This window comes from Camelus bactrianus, unplaced genomic scaffold (genome assembly GCF_048773025.1).
Source record: "Camelus bactrianus isolate YW-2024 breed Bactrian camel unplaced genomic scaffold, ASM4877302v1 HiC_scaffold_55, whole genome shotgun sequence".
In the NCBI taxonomy this organism is placed as follows: domain Eukaryota; kingdom Metazoa; phylum Chordata; class Mammalia; order Artiodactyla; family Camelidae; genus Camelus; species Camelus bactrianus.
The window spans coordinates 636,137-656,427 of record NW_027413972.1 but is presented as its reverse complement, the minus strand read 5'-3'; positions in this window follow the sequence as shown (position 1 = coordinate 656,427).

The window sequence follows — 20,291 nt, the reverse complement described above, 5'->3', positions numbered from 1 at the left end:
AGCTGCGTGGAGGGCGGCCCTAAACCTCCCCCACACAGTCAGCCGTGTTCCGGAATTCTGAATGTGAGGAGTTTCCGTCTTCTGTCTGCAGCACCCGAGATCTCCTAGGAGCCCTTCGAGAGTCTTCCCCGAGTCCCTCCCAGTACGGGCTGCCGGGGAAATGCGGGGGTTGGGCTGGAAACGCAGGTAGCATCTAGTGCCTCCCCATGGACAGGGGAGGTAATAGCGGAATTCCCCTTGCGAGGGAACACCTGTGACACCAGGAAGCTGCGTGGAGGGCGGCCCTAAACCTCACCCAAACAGTCACACTTGTTCCGGAATTCTGAGAGTTGGGAGGTTCCGTCTTCTGTCTGCAGGACCCGAGATCTCCGAGGAGCCCTTCGAGAGTCTTCCCCGAGTCCCTCCCAGTACGGGCTGCCGGGGAAATGCGGGGGTTGGGCTGGATACGCAGGTAGCATCTAGTGCCTCCCCATGGACAGGGGAGGTAATTAGCGGACTTCCCCTTTCGAGGGAACACCTGAGACACCAGGAAGCTGCGTGGAGGGCGGCCCTAAACCTCCCACACACAGTCACCCGTGTTCTGGAATTCTGAGTGTGGGGAGGTTCCGTCTTCTGTCTGCAGCACCCGAGATCTCCGAGGAGCCCTTCGAGAGTCTTCCCCGAGTCCCTCCCAGTACGGGTTGCCGGGGAAATGCGGGGGTTGGGCTGGAAACGCAGGTAGCATCTAGTGCCTCCCCCTGGACAGGGGAGGTAATTAGCGGACTTCCCCCTGCCAGGGAACACGTGTGACACCAGGAAGCTGCGTCGAGGGCGGCCCCGAACCTCCCCCACACAGTCAGCCGTGTTCCGGAATTCTGAGTGTGGGGAGGTTCCGTCTTCTGTCTGCAGCACCCGGGATCCCCTAGGAGCCCTTCGAGGGTCTTACCGGAGTCCCTCGCACTGCGGGCAGCCGGGGAAAAGCGGGGGTTGGGCTGGAAACGCAGGTAGCATCTAGTGCCTCCCCCTGGACAGGGGAGGTAATTAGCGGACTTCCCCCTGCAAGGGAACACGTGTGACACCAGGAAGCTGCGTGGTGGGCGGCCCCGAACCTCCCCCACACAGTCAGCCGTGTTCCGGAATTCTGAGTGTGGGGAGGTTCCGTCTTCTGTCTGCAGCACCCGAGATCTCCTAGGAGCCCTTCGAGAGTCTTCCCCGAGTCCCTCTCACTGCGGGCAGCCGGGGAAAAGCGGGGGTTGGGCTGGAAACGCAGGTAGCATCTAGTGCCTCCCCATGGACAGGGGAGGTAATTAGCGGACTTCCCCCTGCAAGGGAACACGTGTGACACCAGGAAGCTGCGTGGTGGGCGGCCCCGAACCTCCCCCACACAGTCAGCCGAGTTCAGGAATTCTGAGTGTGGGGAGGTTCCGTCTTCTGTCTGCAGCACCCGAGATCTCCGAGGAGCCCTTCGAGAGTCTTCCCCGAGTCCCTCCCAGTACGGGTTGCCGGGGAAATGCGGGGGTTGGGCTGGAAACGCAGGTAGCATCTAGTGCCTCCCCCTGGACAGGGGAGGTAATTAGCGGACTTCCCCCTGCCAGGGAACACGTGTGACACCAGGAAGCTGCGTGGAGGGCGGCCCTAAACCTCCCCCACACAGTCAGCCGTGTTCCGGAATTCTGAGTGTGGGGAGGTTCCGTCTTCTGTCTGCAGCACCCGAGATCTCCTAGGAGCCCTTCGAGAGTCTTCCCCGTGTCCCTCTCACTGCGGGCAGCCGGGGAAAAGCGGGGGTTGGGCTGGAAACGCAGGTAGCATCTAGTTCCTCCCCATGGACAGGGGAAGTAAGTAGCGGACATCCCCTTGCGAGGGAACACCTGTGACACCATGAAGCTGCGTGGAGGGCGGCCCCGAACCTCCCCCACACAGTCAGCCGTGTTCCGGAATTCTGAGTGTGGGGAGGTTCCGTCTTCTGTCTGCAGCACCCGAGATCTCCGAGGAGCCCTTCGAGAGTCTTCCCCGAGTCCCTCCCAGTACGGGTTGCCGGGGAAATGCGGGGGTTGGGCTGGAAACGCAGGTAGCATCTAGTGCCTCCCCCTGGACAGGGGAGGTAATTAGCGGACTTCCCCCTGCCAGGGAACACGTGTGACACCAGGAAGCTGCGTGGAGGGCGGCCCTAAACCTCCCCCACACAGTCAGCCGTGTTCCGGAATTCTGAATGTGAGGAGTTTCCGTCTTCTGTCTGCAGCACCCGAGATCTCCTAGGAGCCCTTCGAGAGTCTTCCCCGAGTCCCTCCCAGTACGGGCTGCCGGGGAAATGCGGGGGTTGGGCTGGAAACGCAGGTAGCATCTAGTGCCTCCCCATGGACAGGGGAGGTAATAGCGGAATTCCCCTTGCGAGGGAACACCTGTGACACCAGGAAGCTGCGTGGAGGGCGGCCCTAAACCTCACCCAAACAGTCACACTTGTTCCGGAATTCTGAGAGTTGGGAGGTTCCGTCTTCTGTCTGCAGGACCCGAGATCTCCGAGGAGCCCTTCGAGAGTCTTCCCCGAGTCCCTCCCAGTACGGGCTGCCGGGGAAATGCGGGGGTTGGGCTGGATACGCAGGTAGCATCTAGTGCCTCCCCATGGACAGGGGAGGTAATTAGCGGACTTCCCCTTTCGAGGGAACACCTGAGACACCAGGAAGCTGCGTGGAGGGCGGCCCTAAACCTCCCACACACAGTCACCCGTGTTCTGGAATTCTGAGTGTGGGGAGGTTCCGTCTTCTGTCTGCAGCACCCGAGATCTCCGAGGAGCCCTTCGAGAGTCTTCCCCGAGTCCCTCCCAGTACGGGTTGCCGGGGAAATGCGGGGGTTGGGCTGGAAACGCAGGTAGCATCTAGTGCCTCCCCCTGGACAGGGGAGGTAATTAGCGGACTTCCCCCTGCCAGGGAACACGTGTGACACCAGGAAGCTGCGTCGAGGGCGGCCCCGAACCTCCCCCACACAGTCAGCCGTGTTCCGGAATTCTGAGTGTGGGGAGGTTCCGTCTTCTGTCTGCAGCACCCGGGATCCCCTAGGAGCCCTTCGAGGGTCTTACCGGAGTCCCTCGCACTGCGGGCAGCCGGGGAAAAGCGGGGGTTGGGCTGGAAACGCAGGTAGCATCTAGTGCCTCCCCCTGGACAGGGGAGGTAATTAGCGGACTTCCCCCTGCAAGGGAACACGTGTGACACCAGGAAGCTGCGTGGTGGGCGGCCCCGAACCTCCCCCACACAGTCAGCCGTGTTCCGGAATTCTGAGTGTGGGGAGGTTCCGTCTTCTGTCTGCAGCACCCGAGATCTCCTAGGAGCCCTTCGAGAGTCTTCCCCGAGTCCCTCTCACTGCGGGCAGCCGGGGAAAAGCGGGGGTTGGGCTGGAAACGCAGGTAGCATCTAGTGCCTCCCCATGGACAGGGGAGGTAATTAGCGGACTTCCCCCTGCAAGGGAACACGTGTGACACCAGGAAGCTGCGTGGTGGGCGGCCCCGAACCTCCCCCACACAGTCAGCCGAGTTCAGGAATTCTGAGTGTGGGGAGGTTCCGTCTTCTGTCTGCAGCACCCGAGATCTCCGAGGAGCCCTTCGAGAGTCTTCCCCGAGTCCCTCCCAGTACGGGTTGCCGGGGAAATGCGGGGGTTGGGCTGGAAACGCAGGTAGCATCTAGTGCCTCCCCCTGGACAGGGGAGGTAATTAGCGGACTTCCCCCTGCCAGGGAACACGTGTGACACCAGGAAGCTGCGTGGAGGGCGGCCCTAAACCTCCCCCACACAGTCAGCCGTGTTCCGGAATTCTGAGTGTGGGGAGGTTCCGTCTTCTGTCTGCAGCACCCGAGATCTCCTAGGAGCCCTTCGAGAGTCTTCCCCGTGTCCCTCTCACTGCGGGCAGCCGGGGAAAAGCGGGGGTTGGGCTGGAAACGCAGGTAGCATCTAGTTCCTCCCCATGGACAGGGGAAGTAAGTAGCGGACATCCCCTTGCGAGGGAACACCTGTGACACCATGAAGCTGCGTGGAGGGCGGCCCCGAACCTCCCCCACACAGTCAGCCGTGTTCCGGAATTCTGAGTGTGGGGAGGTTCCGTCTTCTGTCTGCAGCACCCGAGATCTCCGAGGAGCCCTTCGAGAGTCTTCCCCGAGTCCCTCCCAGTACGGGTTGCCGGGGAAATGCGGGGGTTGGGCTGGAAACGCAGGTAGCATCTAGTGCCTCCCCCTGGACAGGGGAGGTAATTAGCGGACTTCCCCCTGCCAGGGAACACGTGTGACACCAGGAAGCTGCGTGGAGGGCGGCCCTAAACCTCCCCCACACAGTCAGCCGTGTTCCGGAATTCTGAATGTGAGGAGTTTCCGTCTTCTGTCTGCAGCACCCGAGATCTCCTAGGAGCCCTTCGAGAGTCTTCCCCGAGTCCCTCCCAGTACGGGCTGCCGGGGAAATGCGGGGGTTGGGCTGGAAACGCAGGTAGCATCTAGTGCCTCCCCATGGACAGGGGAGGTAATAGCGGAATTCCCCTTGCGAGGGAACACCTGTGACACCAGGAAGCTGCGTGGAGGGCGGCCCTAAACCTCACCCAAACAGTCACACTTGTTCCGGAATTCTGAGAGTTGGGAGGTTCCGTCTTCTGTCTGCAGGACCCGAGATCTCCGAGGAGCCCTTCGAGAGTCTTCCCCGAGTCCCTCCCAGTACGGGCTGCCGGGGAAATGCGGGGGTTGGGCTGGATACGCAGGTAGCATCTAGTGCCTCCCCATGGACAGGGGAGGTAATTAGCGGACTTCCCCTTTCGAGGGAACACCTGAGACACCAGGAAGCTGCGTGGAGGGCGGCCCTAAACCTCCCACACACAGTCACCCGTGTTCTGGAATTCTGAGTGTGGGGAGGTTCCGTCTTCTGTCTGCAGCACCCGAGATCTCCGAGGAGCCCTTCGAGAGTCTTCCCCGAGTCCCTCCCAGTACGGGTTGCCGGGGAAATGCGGGGGTTGGGCTGGAAACGCAGGTAGCATCTAGTGCCTCCCCCTGGACAGGGGAGGTAATTAGCGGACTTCCCCCTGCCAGGGAACACGTGTGACACCAGGAAGCTGCGTCGAGGGCGGCCCCGAACCTCCCCCACACAGTCAGCCGTGTTCCGGAATTCTGAGTGTGGGGAGGTTCCGTCTTCTGTCTGCAGCACCCGGGATCCCCTAGGAGCCCTTCGAGGGTCTTACCGGAGTCCCTCGCACTGCGGGCAGCCGGGGAAAAGCGGGGGTTGGGCTGGAAACGCAGGTAGCATCTAGTGCCTCCCCCTGGACAGGGGAGGTAATTAGCGGACTTCCCCCTGCAAGGGAACACGTGTGACACCAGGAAGCTGCGTGGTGGGCGGTCCCGAACCTCCCCCACACAGTCAGCCGTGTTCCGGAATTCTGAGTGTGGGGAGGTTCCGTCTTCTGTCTGCAGCACCCGAGATCTCCTAGGAGCCCTTCGAGAGTCTTCCCCGAGTCCCTCTCACTGCGGGCAGCCGGGGAAAAGCGGGGGTTGGGCTGGAAACGCAGGTAGCATCTAGTGCCTCCCCATGGACAGGGGAGGTAATTAGCGGACTTCCCCCTGCAAGGGAACACGTGTGACACCAGGAAGCTGCGTGGTGGGCGGCCCCGAACCTCCCCCACACAGTCAGCCGAGTTCAGGAATTCTGAGTGTGGGGAGGTTCCGTCTTCTGTCTGCAGCACCCGAGATCTCCGAGGAGCCCTTCGAGAGTCTTCCCCGAGTCCCTCCCAGTACGGGTTGCCGGGGAAATGCGGGGGTTGGGCTGGAAACGCAGGTAGCATCTAGTGCCTCCCCCTGGACAGGGGAGGTAATTAGCGGACTTCCCCCTGCCAGGGAACACGTGTGACACCAGGAAGCTGCGTGGAGGGCGGCCCCGAACCTCCCCCACACAGTCAGCCGTGTTCCGGAATTCTGAGTGTGGGGAGGTTCCGTCTTCTGTCTGCAGCACCCGAGATCTCCTAGGAGCACTTCGAGAGTCTTCCCCGAGTCCCTCTCACTGCGGGCAGCCGGGGAAAAGCGGGGGTTGGGCTGGAAACGCAGGTAGCATCTAGTTCCTCCCCATGGACAGGGGAGGTAAGTAGCGGACTTCCCCTTGCGAGGGAACACCTGTGACACCAGGAAGCTGCGTGGAGGGCGGCCCCGAACCTCCCCCACACAGTCACCCGTGTTCCGGAATTCTGAATGTGAGGAGTTTCCGTCTTCTGTCTGCAGCACCCGAGATCTCCTAGGAGCCCTTCGAGAGTCTTCCCCGAGTCCCTCCCAGTACGGGCTGCCGGGGAAATGCGGGGGTTGGGCTGGAAACGCAGGTAGCATCTAGTGCCTCCCCATGGACAGGGGAGGTAATAGCGGAATTCCCCTTGCGAGGGAACACCTGTGACACCAGGAAGCTGCGTGGAGGGCGGCCCTAAACCTCACCCAAACAGTCACACTTGTTCCGGAATTCTGAGAGTTGGGAGGTTCCGTCTTCTGTCTGCAGGACCCGAGATCTCCGAGGAGCCCTTCGAGAGTCTTCCCCGAGTCCCTCCCAGTACGGGCTGCCGGGGAAATGCGGGGGTTGGGCTGGATACGCAGGTAGCATCTAGTGCCTCCCCATGGACAGGGGAGGTAATTAGCGGACTTCCCCTTTCGAGGGAACACCTGAGACACCAGGAAGCTGCGTGGAGGGCGGCCCTAAACCTCCCACACACAGTCACCCGTGTTCTGGAATTCTGAGTGTGGGGAGGTTCCGTCTTCTGTCTGCAGCACCCGAGATCTCCGAGGAGCCCTTCGAGAGTCTTCCCCGAGTCCCTCCCAGTACGGGTTGCCGGGGAAATGCGGGGGTTGGGCTGGAAACGCAGGTAGCATCTAGTGCCTCCCCCTGGACAGGGGAGGTAATTAGCGGACTGCCCCCTGCCAGGGAACACGTGTGACACCAGGAAGCTGCGTCGAGGGCGGCCCCGAACCTCCCCCACACAGTCAGCCGTGTTCCGGAATTCTGAGTGTGGGGAGGTTCCGTCTTCTCTCTGCAGCACCCGGGATCTCCTAGGAGCCCTTCGAGGGTCTTACCGGAGTCCCTCGCACTGCGGGCAGCCGGGGAAAAGCGGGGGTTGGGCTGGAAACGCAGGTAGCATCTAGTGCCTCCCCCTGGACAGGGGAGGTAATTAGCGGACTTCCCCCTGCAAGGGAACACGTGTGACACCAGGAAGCTGCGTGGTGGGCGGCCCCGAACCTCCCCCACACAGTCAGCCGTGTTCCGGAATTCTGAGAGTGGGGAGGTTCCGTCTTCTGTCTGCAGCACCCGAGATCTCCTAGGAGCCCTTCGAGAGTCTTCCCCGTGTCCCTCTCACTGCGGGCAGCCGGGGAAAAGCGGGGGTTGGGCTGGAAACGCAGGTAGCATCTAGTGCCTCCCCATGGACAGGGGAGGTAATAGCGGAATTCCCCTTGCGAGGGAACACCTGTGACACCAGGAAGCTGCGTGGAGGGCGGCCCTAAACCTCACCCAAACAGTCACACTTGTTCCGGAATTCTGAGAGTTGGGAGGTTCCGTCTTCTGTCTGCAGGACCCGAGATCTCCGAGGAGCCCTTCGAGAGTCTTCCCCGAGTCCCTCCCAGTACGGGCTGCCGGGGAAATGCGGGGGTTGGGCTGGATACGCAGGTAGCATCTAGTGCCTCCCCATGGACAGGGGAGGTAATTAGCGGACTTCCCCTTTCGAGGGAACACCTGAGACACCAGGAAGCTGCGTGGAGGGCGGCCCTAAACCTCCCACACACAGTCACCCGTGTTCTGGAATTCTGAGTGTGGGGAGGTTCCGTCTTCTGTCTGCAGCACCCGAGATCTCCGAGGAGCCCTTCGAGAGTCTTCCCCGAGTCCCTCCCAGTACGGGTTGCCGGGGAAATGCGGGGGTTGGGCTGGAAACGCAGGTAGCATCTAGTGCCTCCCCCTGGACAGGGGAGGTAATTAGCGGACTTCCCCCTGCCAGGGAACACGTGTGACACCAGGAAGCTGCGTCGAGGGCGGCCCCGAACCTCCCCCACACAGTCAGCCGTGTTCCGGAATTCTGAGTGTGGGGAGGTTCCGTCTTCTGTCTGCAGCACCCGGGATCTCCTAGGAGCCCTTCGAGGGTCTTACCGGAGTCCCTCGCACTGCGGGCAGCCGGGGAAAAGCGGGGGTTGGGCTGGAAACGCAGGTAGCATCTAGTGCCTCCCCCTGGACAGGGGAGGTAATTAGCGGACTTCCCCCTGCAAGGGAACACGTGTGACACCAGGAAGCTGCGTGGTGGGCGGCCCCGAACCTCCCCCACACAGTCAGCCGTGTTCCGGAATTCTGAGAGTGGGGAGGTTCCGTCTTCTGTCTGCAGCACCCGAGATCTCCTAGGAGCCCTTCGAGAGTCTTCCCCGTGTCCCTCTCACTGCGGGCAGCCGGGGAAAAGCGGGGGTTGGGCTGGAAACGCTGGTAGCATCTAGTTCCTCCCCATGGACAGGGGAAGTAAGTAGCGGACATCCCCTTGCGAGGGAACACCTGTGACACCATGAAGCTGCGTGGAGGGCGGCCCCGAACCTCCCCCACACAGTCAGCCGTGTTCCGGAATTCTGAGTGTGGGGAGGTTCCGTCTTCTGTCTGCAGCACCCGAGATCTCCTAGGAGCCCTTCGAGAGTCTTCCCCGAGTCCCTCTCACTGCGGGCAGCCGGGGAAAAGCGGGGGTTGGGCTGGAAACGCAGGTAGCATCTAGTGCCTCCCCATGGACAGGGGAGGTAATTAGCGGACTTCCCCCTGCAAGGGAACACGTGTGACACCAGGAAGCTGCGTGGTGGGCGGCCCCGAACCTCCCCCACACAGTCAGCCGAGTTCAGGAATTCTGAGTGTGGGGAGGTTCCGTCTTCTGTCTGCAGCACCCGAGATCTCCGAGGAGCCCTTCGAGAGTCTTCCCCGAGTCCCTCCCAGTACGGGTTGCCGGGGAAATGCGGGGGTTGGGCTGGAAACGCAGGTAGCATCTAGTGCCTCCCCCTGGACAGGGGAGGTAATTAGCGGACTTCCCCCTGCCAGGGAACACGTGTGACACCAGGAAGCTGCGTGGAGGGCGGCCCCGAACCTCCCCCACACAGTCAGCCGTGTTCCGGAATTCTGAGTGTGGGGAGGTTCCGTCTTCTGTCTGCAGCACCCGAGATCTCCTAGGAGCACTTCGAGAGTCTTCCCCGAGTCCCTCTCACTGCGGGCAGCCGGGGAAAAGCGGGGGTTGGGCTGGAAACGCAGGTAGCATCTAGTTCCTCCCCATGGACAGGGGAGGTAAGTAGCGGACTTCCCCTTGCGAGGGAACACCTGTGACACCAGGAAGCTGCGTGGAGGGCGGCCCCGAACCTCCCCCACACAGTCACCCGTGTTCCGGAATTCTGAATGTGAGGAGTTTCCGTCTTCTGTCTGCAGCACCCGAGATCTCCTAGGAGCCCTTCGAGAGTCTTCCCCGAGTCCCTCCCAGTACGGGCTGCCGGGGAAATGCGGGGGTTGGGCTGGAAACGCAGGTAGCATCTAGTGCCTCCCCATGGACAGGGGAGGTAATAGCGGAATTCCCCTTGCGAGGGAACACCTGTGACACCAGGAAGCTGCGTGGAGGGCGGCCCTAAACCTCACCCAAACAGTCACACTTGTTCCGGAATTCTGAGAGTTGGGAGGTTCCGTCTTCTGTCTGCAGGACCCGAGATCTCCGAGGAGCCCTTCGAGAGTCTTCCCCGAGTCCCTCCCAGTACGGGCTGCCGGGGAAATGCGGGGGTTGGGCTGGATACGCAGGTAGCATCTAGTGCCTCCCCATGGACAGGGGAGGTAATTAGCGGACTTCCCCTTTCGAGGGAACACCTGAGACACCAGGAAGCTGCGTGGAGGGCGGCCCTAAACCTCCCACACACAGTCACCCGTGTTCTGGAATTCTGAGTGTGGGGAGGTTCCGTCTTCTGTCTGCAGCACCCGAGATCTCCGAGGAGCCCTTCGAGAGTCTTCCCCGAGTCCCTCCCAGTACGGGTTGCCGGGGAAATGCGGGGGTTGGGCTGGAAACGCAGGTAGCATCTAGTGCCTCCCCCTGGACAGGGGAGGTAATTAGCGGACTGCCCCCTGCCAGGGAACACGTGTGACACCAGGAAGCTGCGTCGAGGGCGGCCCCGAACCTCCCCCACACAGTCAGCCGTGTTCCGGAATTCTGAGTGTGGGGAGGTTCCGTCTTCTCTCTGCAGCACCCGGGATCTCCTAGGAGCCCTTCGAGGGTCTTACCGGAGTCCCTCGCACTGCGGGCAGCCGGGGAAAAGCGGGGGTTGGGCTGGAAACGCAGGTAGCATCTAGTGCCTCCCCCTGGACAGGGGAGGTAATTAGCGGACTTCCCCCTGCAAGGGAACACGTGTGACACCAGGAAGCTGCGTGGTGGGCGGCCCCGAACCTCCCCCACACAGTCAGCCGTGTTCCGGAATTCTGAGAGTGGGGAGGTTCCGTCTTCTGTCTGCAGCACCCGAGATCTCCTAGGAGCCCTTCGAGAGTCTTCCCCGTGTCCCTCTCACTGCGGGCAGCCGGGGAAAAGCGGGGGTTGGGCTGGAAACGCAGGTAGCATCTAGTGCCTCCCCATGGACAGGGGAGGTAATAGCGGAATTCCCCTTGCGAGGGAACACCTGTGACACCAGGAAGCTGCGTGGAGGGCGGCCCTAAACCTCACCCAAACAGTCACACTTGTTCCGGAATTCTGAGAGTTGGGAGGTTCCGTCTTCTGTCTGCAGGACCCGAGATCTCCGAGGAGCCCTTCGAGAGTCTTCCCCGAGTCCCTCCCAGTACGGGCTGCCGGGGAAATGCGGGGGTTGGGCTGGATACGCAGGTAGCATCTAGTGCCTCCCCATGGACAGGGGAGGTAATTAGCGGACTTCCCCTTTCGAGGGAACACCTGAGACACCAGGAAGCTGCGTGGAGGGCGGCCCTAAACCTCCCACACACAGTCACCCGTGTTCTGGAATTCTGAGTGTGGGGAGGTTCCGTCTTCTGTCTGCAGCACCCGAGATCTCCGAGGAGCCCTTCGAGAGTCTTCCCCGAGTCCCTCCCAGTACGGGTTGCCGGGGAAATGCGGGGGTTGGGCTGGAAACGCAGGTAGCATCTAGTGCCTCCCCCTGGACAGGGGAGGTAATTAGCGGACTTCCCCCTGCCAGGGAACACGTGTGACACCAGGAAGCTGCGTCGAGGGCGGCCCCGAACCTCCCCCACACAGTCAGCCGTGTTCCGGAATTCTGAGTGTGGGGAGGTTCCGTCTTCTGTCTGCAGCACCCGGGATCTCCTAGGAGCCCTTCGAGGGTCTTACCGGAGTCCCTCGCACTGCGGGCAGCCGGGGAAAAGCGGGGGTTGGGCTGGAAACGCAGGTAGCATCTAGTGCCTCCCCCTGGACAGGGGAGGTAATTAGCGGACTTCCCCCTGCAAGGGAACACGTGTGACACCAGGAAGCTGCGTGGTGGGCGGCCCCGAACCTCCCCCACACAGTCAGCCGTGTTCCGGAATTCTGAGAGTGGGGAGGTTCCGTCTTCTGTCTGCAGCACCCGAGATCTCCTAGGAGCCCTTCGAGAGTCTTCCCCGTGTCCCTCTCACTGCGGGCAGCCGGGGAAAAGCGGGGGTTGGGCTGGAAACGCTGGTAGCATCTAGTTCCTCCCCATGGACAGGGGAAGTAAGTAGCGGACATCCCCTTGCGAGGGAACACCTGTGACACCATGAAGCTGCGTGGAGGGCGGCCCCGAACCTCCCCCACACAGTCAGCCGTGTTCCGGAATTCTGAGTGTGGGGAGGTTCCGTCTTCTGTCTGCAGCACCCGAGATCTCCTAGGAGCCCTTCGAGAGTCTTCCCCGAGTCCCTCTCACTGCGGGCAGCCGGGGAAAAGCGGGGGTTGGGCTGGAAACGCAGGTAGCATCTAGTGCCTCCCCATGGACAGGGGAGGTAATTAGCGGACTTCCCCCTGCAAGGGAACACGTGTGACACCAGGAAGCTGCGTGGTGGGCGGCCCCGAACCTCCCCCACACAGTCAGCCGTGTTCCGGAATTCTGAGAGTGGGGAGGTTCCGTCTTCTGTCTGCAGCACCCGAGATCTAATAGGAGCCCTTCGAGAGTCTTCCCCGTGTCCCTCTCACTGCGGGCAGCCGGGGAAAAGCGGGGGTTGGGCTGGAAACGCAGGTAGCATCTAGTTCCTCCCCATGGACAGGGGAAGTAAGTAGCGGACATCCCCTTGCGAGGGAACACCTGTGACACCATGAAGCTGCGTGGAGGGCGGCCCCGAACCTCCCCCACACAGTCAGCCGTGTTCCGGAATTCTGAGTGTGGGGAGGTTCCGTCTTCTGTCTGCAGCACCCGAGATCTCCTAGGAGCCCTTCGAGAGTCTTCCCCGAGTCCCTCTCACTGCGGGCAGCCGGGGAAAAGCGGGGGTTGGGCTGGAAACGCAGGTAGCATCTAGTGCCTCCCCATGGACAGGGGAGGTAATTAGCGGACTTCCCCCTGCCAGGGAACACGTGTGACACCAGGAAGCTGCGTGGAGGGCGGCCCTAAACCTCCCCCACACAGTCAGCCGTGTTCCGGAATTCTGAATGTGAGGAGTTTCCGTCTTCTGTCTGCAGCACCCGAGATCTCCTAGGAGCCCTTCGAGAGTCTTCCCCGAGTCCCTCCCAGTACGGGCTGCCGGGGAAATGCGGGGGTTGGGCTGGAAACGCAGGTAGCATCTAGTGCCTCCCCATGGACAGGGGAGGTAATAGCGGAATTCCCCTTGCGAGGGAACACCTGTGACACCAGGAAGCTGCGTGGAGGGCGGCCCTAAACCTCACCCAAACAGTCACACTTGTTCCGGAATTCTGAGAGTTGGGAGGTTCCGTCTTCTGTCTGCAGGACCCGAGATCTCCGAGGAGCCCTTCGAGAGTCTTCCCCGAGTCCCTCCCAGTACGGGCTGCCGGGGAAATGCGGGGGTTGGGCTGGATACGCAGGTAGCATCTAGTGCCTCCCCATGGACAGGGGAGGTAATTAGCGGACTTCCCCTTTCGAGGGAACACCTGAGACACCAGGAAGCTGCGTGGAGGGCGGCCCTAAACCTCCCACACACAGTCACCCGTGTTCTGGAATTCTGAGTGTGGGGAGGTTCCGTCTTCTGTCTGCAGCACCCGAGATCTCCGAGGAGCCCTTCGAGAGTCTTCCCCGAGTCCCTCCCAGTACGGGTTGCCGGGGAAATGCGGGGGTTGGGCTGGAAACGCAGGTAGCATCTAGTGCCTCCCCCTGGACAGGGGAGGTAATTAGCGGACTTCCCCCTGCCAGGGAACACGTGTGACACCAGGAAGCTGCGTCGAGGGCGGCCCCGAACCTCCCCCACACAGTCAGCCGTGTTCCGGAATTCTGAGTGTGGGGAGGTTCCGTCTTCTGTCTGCAGCACCCGGGATCTCCTAGGAGCCCTTCGAGGGTCTTACCGGAGTCCCTCGCACTGCGGGCAGCCGGGGAAAAGCGGGGGTTGGGCTGGAAACGCAGGTAGCATCTAGTGCCTCCCCCTGGACAGGGGAGGTAATTAGCGGACTTCCCCCTGCAAGGGAACACGTGTGACACCAGGAAGCTGCGTGGTGGGCGGCCCCGAACCTCCCCCACACAGTCAGCCGTGTTCCGGAATTCTGAGAGTGGGGAGGTTCCGTCTTCTGTCTGCAGCACCCGAGATCTCCTAGGAGCCCTTCGAGAGTCTTCCCCGTGTCCCTCTCACTGCGGGCAGCCGGGGAAAAGCGGGGGTTGGGCTGGAAACGCAGGTAGCATCTAGTTCCTCCCCATGGACAGGGGAAGTAAGTAGCGGACATCCCCTTGCGAGGGAACACCTGTGACACCATGAAGCTGCGTGGAGGGCGGCCCCGAACCTCCCCCACACAGTCAGCCGTGTTCCGGAATTCTGAGTGTGGGGAGGTTCCGTCTTCTGTCTGCAGCACCCGAGATCTCCTAGGAGCCCTTCGAGAGTCTTCCCCGAGTCCCTCTCACTGCGGGCAGCCGGGGAAAAGCGGGGGTTGGGCTGGAAACGCAGGTAGCATCTAGTGCCTCCCCATGGACAGGGGAGGTAATTAGCGGACTTCCCCCTGCAAGGGAACACGTGTGACACCAGGAAGCTGCGTGGTGGGCGGCCCCGAACCTCCCCCACACAGTCAGCCGTGTTCCGGAATTCTGAGAGTGGGGAGGTTCCGTCTTCTGTCTGCAGCACCCGAGATCTAATAGGAGCCCTTCGAGAGTCTTCCCCGTGTCCCTCTCACTGCGGGCAGCCGGGGAAAAGCGGGGGTTGGGCTGGAAACGCAGGTAGCATCTAGTTCCTCCCCATGGACAGGGGAAGTAAGTAGCGGACATCCCCTTGCGAGGGAACACCTGTGACACCATGAAGCTGCGTGGAGGGCGGCCCCGAACCTCCCCCACACAGTCAGCCGTGTTCCGGAATTCTGAGTGTGGGGAGGTTCCGTCTTCTGTCTGCAGCACCCGAGATCTCCTAGGAGCCCTTCGAGAGTCTTCCCCGAGTCCCTCTCACTGCGGGCAGCCGGGGAAAAGCGGGGGTTGGGCTGGAAACGCAGGTAGCATCTAGTGCCTCCCCATGGACAGGGGAGGTAATTAGCGGACTTCCCCCTGCAAGGGAACACGTGTGACACCAGGAAGCTGCGTGGTGGGCGGCCCCGAACCTCCCCCACACAGTCAGCCGTGTTCCGGAATTCTGAGTGTGGGGAGGTTCCGTCTTCTGTCTGCAGCACCCGAGATCTCCTAGGAGCCCTTCGAGAGTCTTCCCCGAGTCCCTCCCAGTACGGGTTGCCGGGGAAATGCGGGGGTTGGGCTGGAAACGCAGGTAGCATCTAGTGCCTCCCCCTGGACAGGGGAGGTAATTAGCGGACTTCCCCCTGCAAGGGAACACGTGTGACACCAGGAAGCTGCGTGGTGGGCGGCCCCGAACCTCCCCCACACAGTCAGCCGTGTTCCGGAATTCTGAGAGTGGGGAGGTTCCGTCTTCTGTCTGCAGCACCCGAGATCTCCTAGGAGCCCTTCGAGAGTCTTCCCCGTGTCCCTCTCACTGCGGGCAGCCGGGGAAAAGCGGGGGTTGGGCTGGAAACGCAGGTAGCATCTAGTTCCTCCCCATGGACAGGGGAAGTAAGTAGCGGACATCCCCTTGCGAGGGAACACCTGTGACACCATGAAGCTGCGTGGAGGGCGGCCCCGAACCTCCCCCACACAGTCAGCCGTGTTCCGGAATTCTGAGTGTGGGGAGGTTCCGTCTTCTGTCTGCAGCACCCGAGATCTCCTAGGAGCCCTTCGAGAGTCTTCCCCGAGTCCCTCTCACTGCGGGCAGCCGGGGAAAAGCGGGGGTTGGGCTGGAAACGCAGGTAGCATCTAGTGCCTCCCCATGGACAGGGGAGGTAATTAGCGGACTTCCCCCTGCAAGGGAACACGTGTGACACCAGGAAGCTGCGTGGTGGGCGGCCCCGAACCTCCCCCACACAGTCAGCCGTGTTCCGGAATTCTGAATGTGAGGAGTTTCCGTCTTCTGTCTGCAGCACCCGAGATCTCCTAGGAGCCCTTCGAGAGTCTTCCCCGAGTCCCTCCCAGTACGGGCTGCCGGGGAAATGCGGGGGTTGGGCTGGAAACGCAGGTAGCATCTAGTGCCTCCCCATGGACAGGGGAGGTAATAGCGGAATTCCCCTTGCGAGGGAACACCTGTGACACCAGGAAGCTGCGTGGAGGGCGGCCCTAAACCTCACCCAAACAGTCACACTTGTTCCGGAATTCTGAGAGTTGGGAGGTTCCGTCTTCTGTCTGCAGGACCCGAGATCTCCGAGGAGCCCTTCGAGAGTCTTCCCCGAGTCCCTCCCAGTACGGGCTGCCGGGGAAATGCGGGGGTTGGGCTGGATACGCAGGTAGCATCTAGTGCCTCCCCATGGACAGGGGAGGTAATTAGCGGACTTCCCCTTTCGAGGGAACACCTGAGACACCAGGAAGCTGCGTGGAGGGCGGCCCTAAACCTCCCACACACAGTCACCCGTGTTCTGGAATTCTGAGTGTGGGGAGGTTCCGTCTTCTGTCTGCAGCACCCGAGATCTCCGAGGAGCCCTTCGAGAGTCTTCCCCGAGTCCCTCCCAGTACGGGTTGCCGGGGAAATGCGGGGGTTGGGCTGGAAACGCAGGTAGCATCTAGTGCCTCCCCCTGGACAGGGGAGGTAATTAGCGGACTTCCCCCTGCCAGGGAACACGTGTGACACCAGGAAGCTGCGTCGAGGGCGGCCCCGAACCTCCCCCACACAGTCAGCCGTGTTCCGGAATTCTGAGTGTGGGGAGGTTCCGTCTTCTGTCTGCAGCACCCGGGATCTCCTAGGAGCCCTTCGAGGGTCTTACCGGAGTCCCTCGCACTGCGGGCAGCCCTGGAAAAGCGGGGGTTGGGCTGGAAACGCAGGTAGCATCTAGTGCCTCCCCCTGGACAGGGGAGGTAATTAGCGGACTTCCCCCTGCAAGGGAACACGTGTGACACCAGGAAGCTGCGTGGTGGGCGGCCCCGAACCTCCCCCACACAGTCAGCCGTGTTCCGGAATTCTGAGAGTGGGGAGGTTCCGTCTTCTGTCTGCAGCACCCGAGATCTCCTAGGAGCCCTTCGAGAGTCTTCCCCGTGTCCCTCTCACTGCGGGCAGCCGGGGAAAAGCGGGGGTTGGGCTGGAAACGCAGGTAGCATCTAGTTCCTCCCCATGGACAGGGGAAGTAAGTAGCGGACATCCCCTTGCGAGGGAACACCTGTGACACCATGAAGCTGCGTGGAGGGCGGCCCCGAACCTCCCCCACACAGTCAGCCGTGTTCCGGAATTCTGAGTGTGGGGAGGTTCCGTCTTCTGTCTGCAGCACCCGAGATCTCCTAGGAGCCCTTCGAGAGTCTTCCCCGAGTCCCTCTCACTGCGGGCAGCCGGGGAAAAGCGGGGGTTGGGCTGGAAACGCAGGTAGCATCTAGTGCCTCCCCATGGACAGGGGAGGTAATTAGCGGACTTCCCCCTGCAAGGGAACACGTGTGACACCAGGAAGCTGCGTGGTGGGCGGCCCCGAACCTCCCCCACACAGTCAGCCGTGTTCCGGAATTCTGAGAGTGGGGAGGTTCCGTCTTCTGTCTGCAGCACCCGAGATCTAATAGGAGCCCTTCGAGAGTCTTCCCCGTGTCCCTCTCACTGCGGGCAGCCGGGGAAAAGCGGGGGTTGGGCTGGAAACGCAGGTAGCATCTAGTTCCTCCCCATGGACAGGGGAAGTAAGTAGCGGACATCCCCTTGCGAGGGAACACCTGTGACACCATGAAGCTGCGTGGAGGGCGGCCCCGAACCTCCCCCACACAGTCAGCCGTGTTCCGGAATTCTGAGTGTGGGGAGGTTCCGTCTTCTGTCTGCAGCACCCGAGATCTCCTAGGAGCCCTTCGAGAGTCTTCCCCGAGTCCCTCTCACTGCGGGCAGCCGGGGAAAAGCGGGGGTTGGGCTGGAAACGCAGGTAGCATCTAGTGCCTCCCCATGGACAGGGGAGGTAATTAGCGGACTTCCCCCTGCAAGGGAACACGTGTGACACCAGGAAGCTGCGTGGTGGGCGGCCCCGAACCTCCCCCACACAGTCAGCCGTGTTCCGGAATTCTGAGTGTGGGGAGGTTCCGTCTTCTGTCTGCAGCACCCGAGATCTCCTAGGAGCCCTTCGAGAGTCTTCCCCGAGTCCCTCCCAGTACGGGTTGCCGGGGAAATGCGGGGGTTGGGCTGGAAACGCAGGTAGCATCTAGTGCCTCCCCCTGGACAGGGGAGGTAATTAGCGGACTTCCCCCTGCCAGGGAACACGTGTGACACCAGGAAGCTGCGTCGAGGGCGGCCCCGAACCTCCCCCACACAGTCAGCCGTGTTCCGGAATTCTGAGTGTGGGGAGGTTCCGTCTTCTGTCTGCAGCACCCGGGATCCCCTAGGAGCCCTTCGAGGGTCTTACCGGAGTCCCTCGCACTGCGGGCAGCCGGGGAAAAGCGGGGGTTGGGCTGGAAACGCAGGTAGCATCTAGTGCCTCCCCCTGGACAGGGGAGGTAATTAGCGGACTTCCCCCTGCAAGGGAACACGTGTGACACCAGGAAGCTGCGTGGTGGGCGGCCCCGAACCTCCCCCACACAGTCAGCCGTGTTCCGGAATTCTGAGTGTGGGGAGGTTCCGTCTTCTGTCTGCAGCACCCGAGATCTCCTAGGAGCCCTTCGAGAGTCTTCCCCGTGTCCCTCTCACTGCGGGCAGCCGGGGAAAAGCGGGGGTTGGGCTGGAAACGCAGGTAGCATCTAGTTCCTCCCCATGGACAGGGGAAGTAAGTAGCGGACATCCCCTTGCGAGGGAACACCTGTGACACCATGAACCTGCGTGGAGGGCGGCCCCGAACCTCCCCCACACAGTCAGCCGTGTTCCGGAATTCTGAGTGTGGGGAGGTTCCGTCTTCTGTCTGCAGCACCCGAGATCTCCTAGGAGCCCTTCGAGAGTCTTCCCCGAGTCCCTCTCACTGCGGGCAGCCGGGGAAAAGCGGGGGTTGGGCTGGAAACGCAGGTAGCATCTAGTGCCTCCCCATGGACAGGGGAGGTAATTAGCGGACTTCCCCCTGCAAGGGAACACGTGTGACACCAGGAAGCTGCGTGGTGGGCGGCCCCGAACCTCCCCCACACAGTCAGCCGTGTTCCGGAATTCTGAGAGTGGGGAGGTTCCGTCTTCTGTCTGCAGCACCCGAGATCTCCTAGGAGCCCTTCGAGAGTCTTCCCCGAGTCCCTCCCAGTACGGGTTGCCGGGGAAATGCGGGGGTTGGGCTGGAAACGCAGGTAGCATCTAGTGCCTCCCCCTGGACAGGGGAGGTAATTAGCGGACTTCCCCCTGCCAGGGAACACGTGTGACACCAGGAAGCTGCGTCGAGGGCGGCCCCGAACCTCCCCCACACAGTCAGCCGTGTTCCGGAATTCTGAGAGTGGGGAGGTTCCGTCTTCTGTCTGCAGCACCCGAGATCTCCTAGGAGCCCTTCGAGAGTCTTCCCCGAGTCCCTCCCAGTACGGGTTGCCGGGGAAATGCGGGGGTTGGGCTGGAAACGCAGGTAGCATCTAGTGCCTCCCCCTGGACAGGGGAGGTAATTAGCGGACTTCCCCCTGCCAGGGAACACGTGTGACACCAGGAAGCTGCGTCGAGGGCGGCCCCGAACCTCCCCCACACAGTCAGCCGTGTTCCGGAATTCTGAGTGTGGGGAGGTTCCGTCTTCTGTCTGCAGCACCCGGGATCTCCTAGGAGCCCTTCGAGGGTCTTACCGGAGTCCCTCGCACTGCGGGCAGCCGGGGAAAAGCGGGGGTTGGGCTGGAAACGCAGGTAGCATCTAGTGCCTCCCCCTGGACAGGGGAGGTAATTAGCGGACTTCCCCCTGCAAGGGAACACGTGTGACACCAGGAAGCTGCGTGGTGGGCGGCCCCGAACCTCCCCCACACAGTCAGCCGTGTTCCGGAATTCTGAGAGTGGGGAGGTTCCGTCTTCTGTCTGCAGCACCCGAGATCTCCTAGGAGCCCTTCGAGAGTCTTCCCCGTGTCCCTCTCACTGCGGGCAGCCGGGGAAAAGCGGGGGTTGGGCTGGAAACGCAGGTAGCATCTAGTTCCTCCCCATGGACAGGGGAAGTAAGTAGCGGACATCCCCTTGCGAGGGAACACCTGTGACACCATGAAGCTGCGTGGAGGGCGGCCCCGAACCTCCCCCACACAGTCAGCCGTGTTCCGGAATTCTGAGTGTGGGGAGGTTCCGTCTTCTGTCTGCAGCACCCGAGATCTCCTAGGAGCCCTTCGAGAGTCTTCCCCGAGTCCCTCTCACTGCGGGCAGCCGGGGAAAAGCGGGGGTTGGGCTGGAAACGCAGGTAGCATCTAGTGCCTCCCCATGGACAGGGGAGGTAATTAGCGGACTTCCCCCTGCAAGGGAACACGTGTGACACCAGGAAGCTGCGTGGTGGGCGGCCCCGAACCTCCCCCACACAGTCAGCCGTGTTCCGGAATTCTGAGAGTGGGGAGGTTCCGTCTTCTGTCTGCAGCACCCGAGATCTAATAGGAGCCCTTCGAGAGTCTTCCCCGTGTCCCTCTCACTGCGGGCAGCCGGGGAAAAGCGGGGGTTGGGCTGGAAACGCAGGTAGCATCTAGTTCCTCCCCATGGACAGGGGAAGTAAGTAGCGGACATCCCCTTGCGAGGGAACACCTGTGACACCATGAAGCTGCGTGGAGGGCGGCCCCGAACCTCCCCCACACACTCAGCCGTGTTCCGGAATTCTGAGTGTGGGGAGGTTCCGTCTTCTG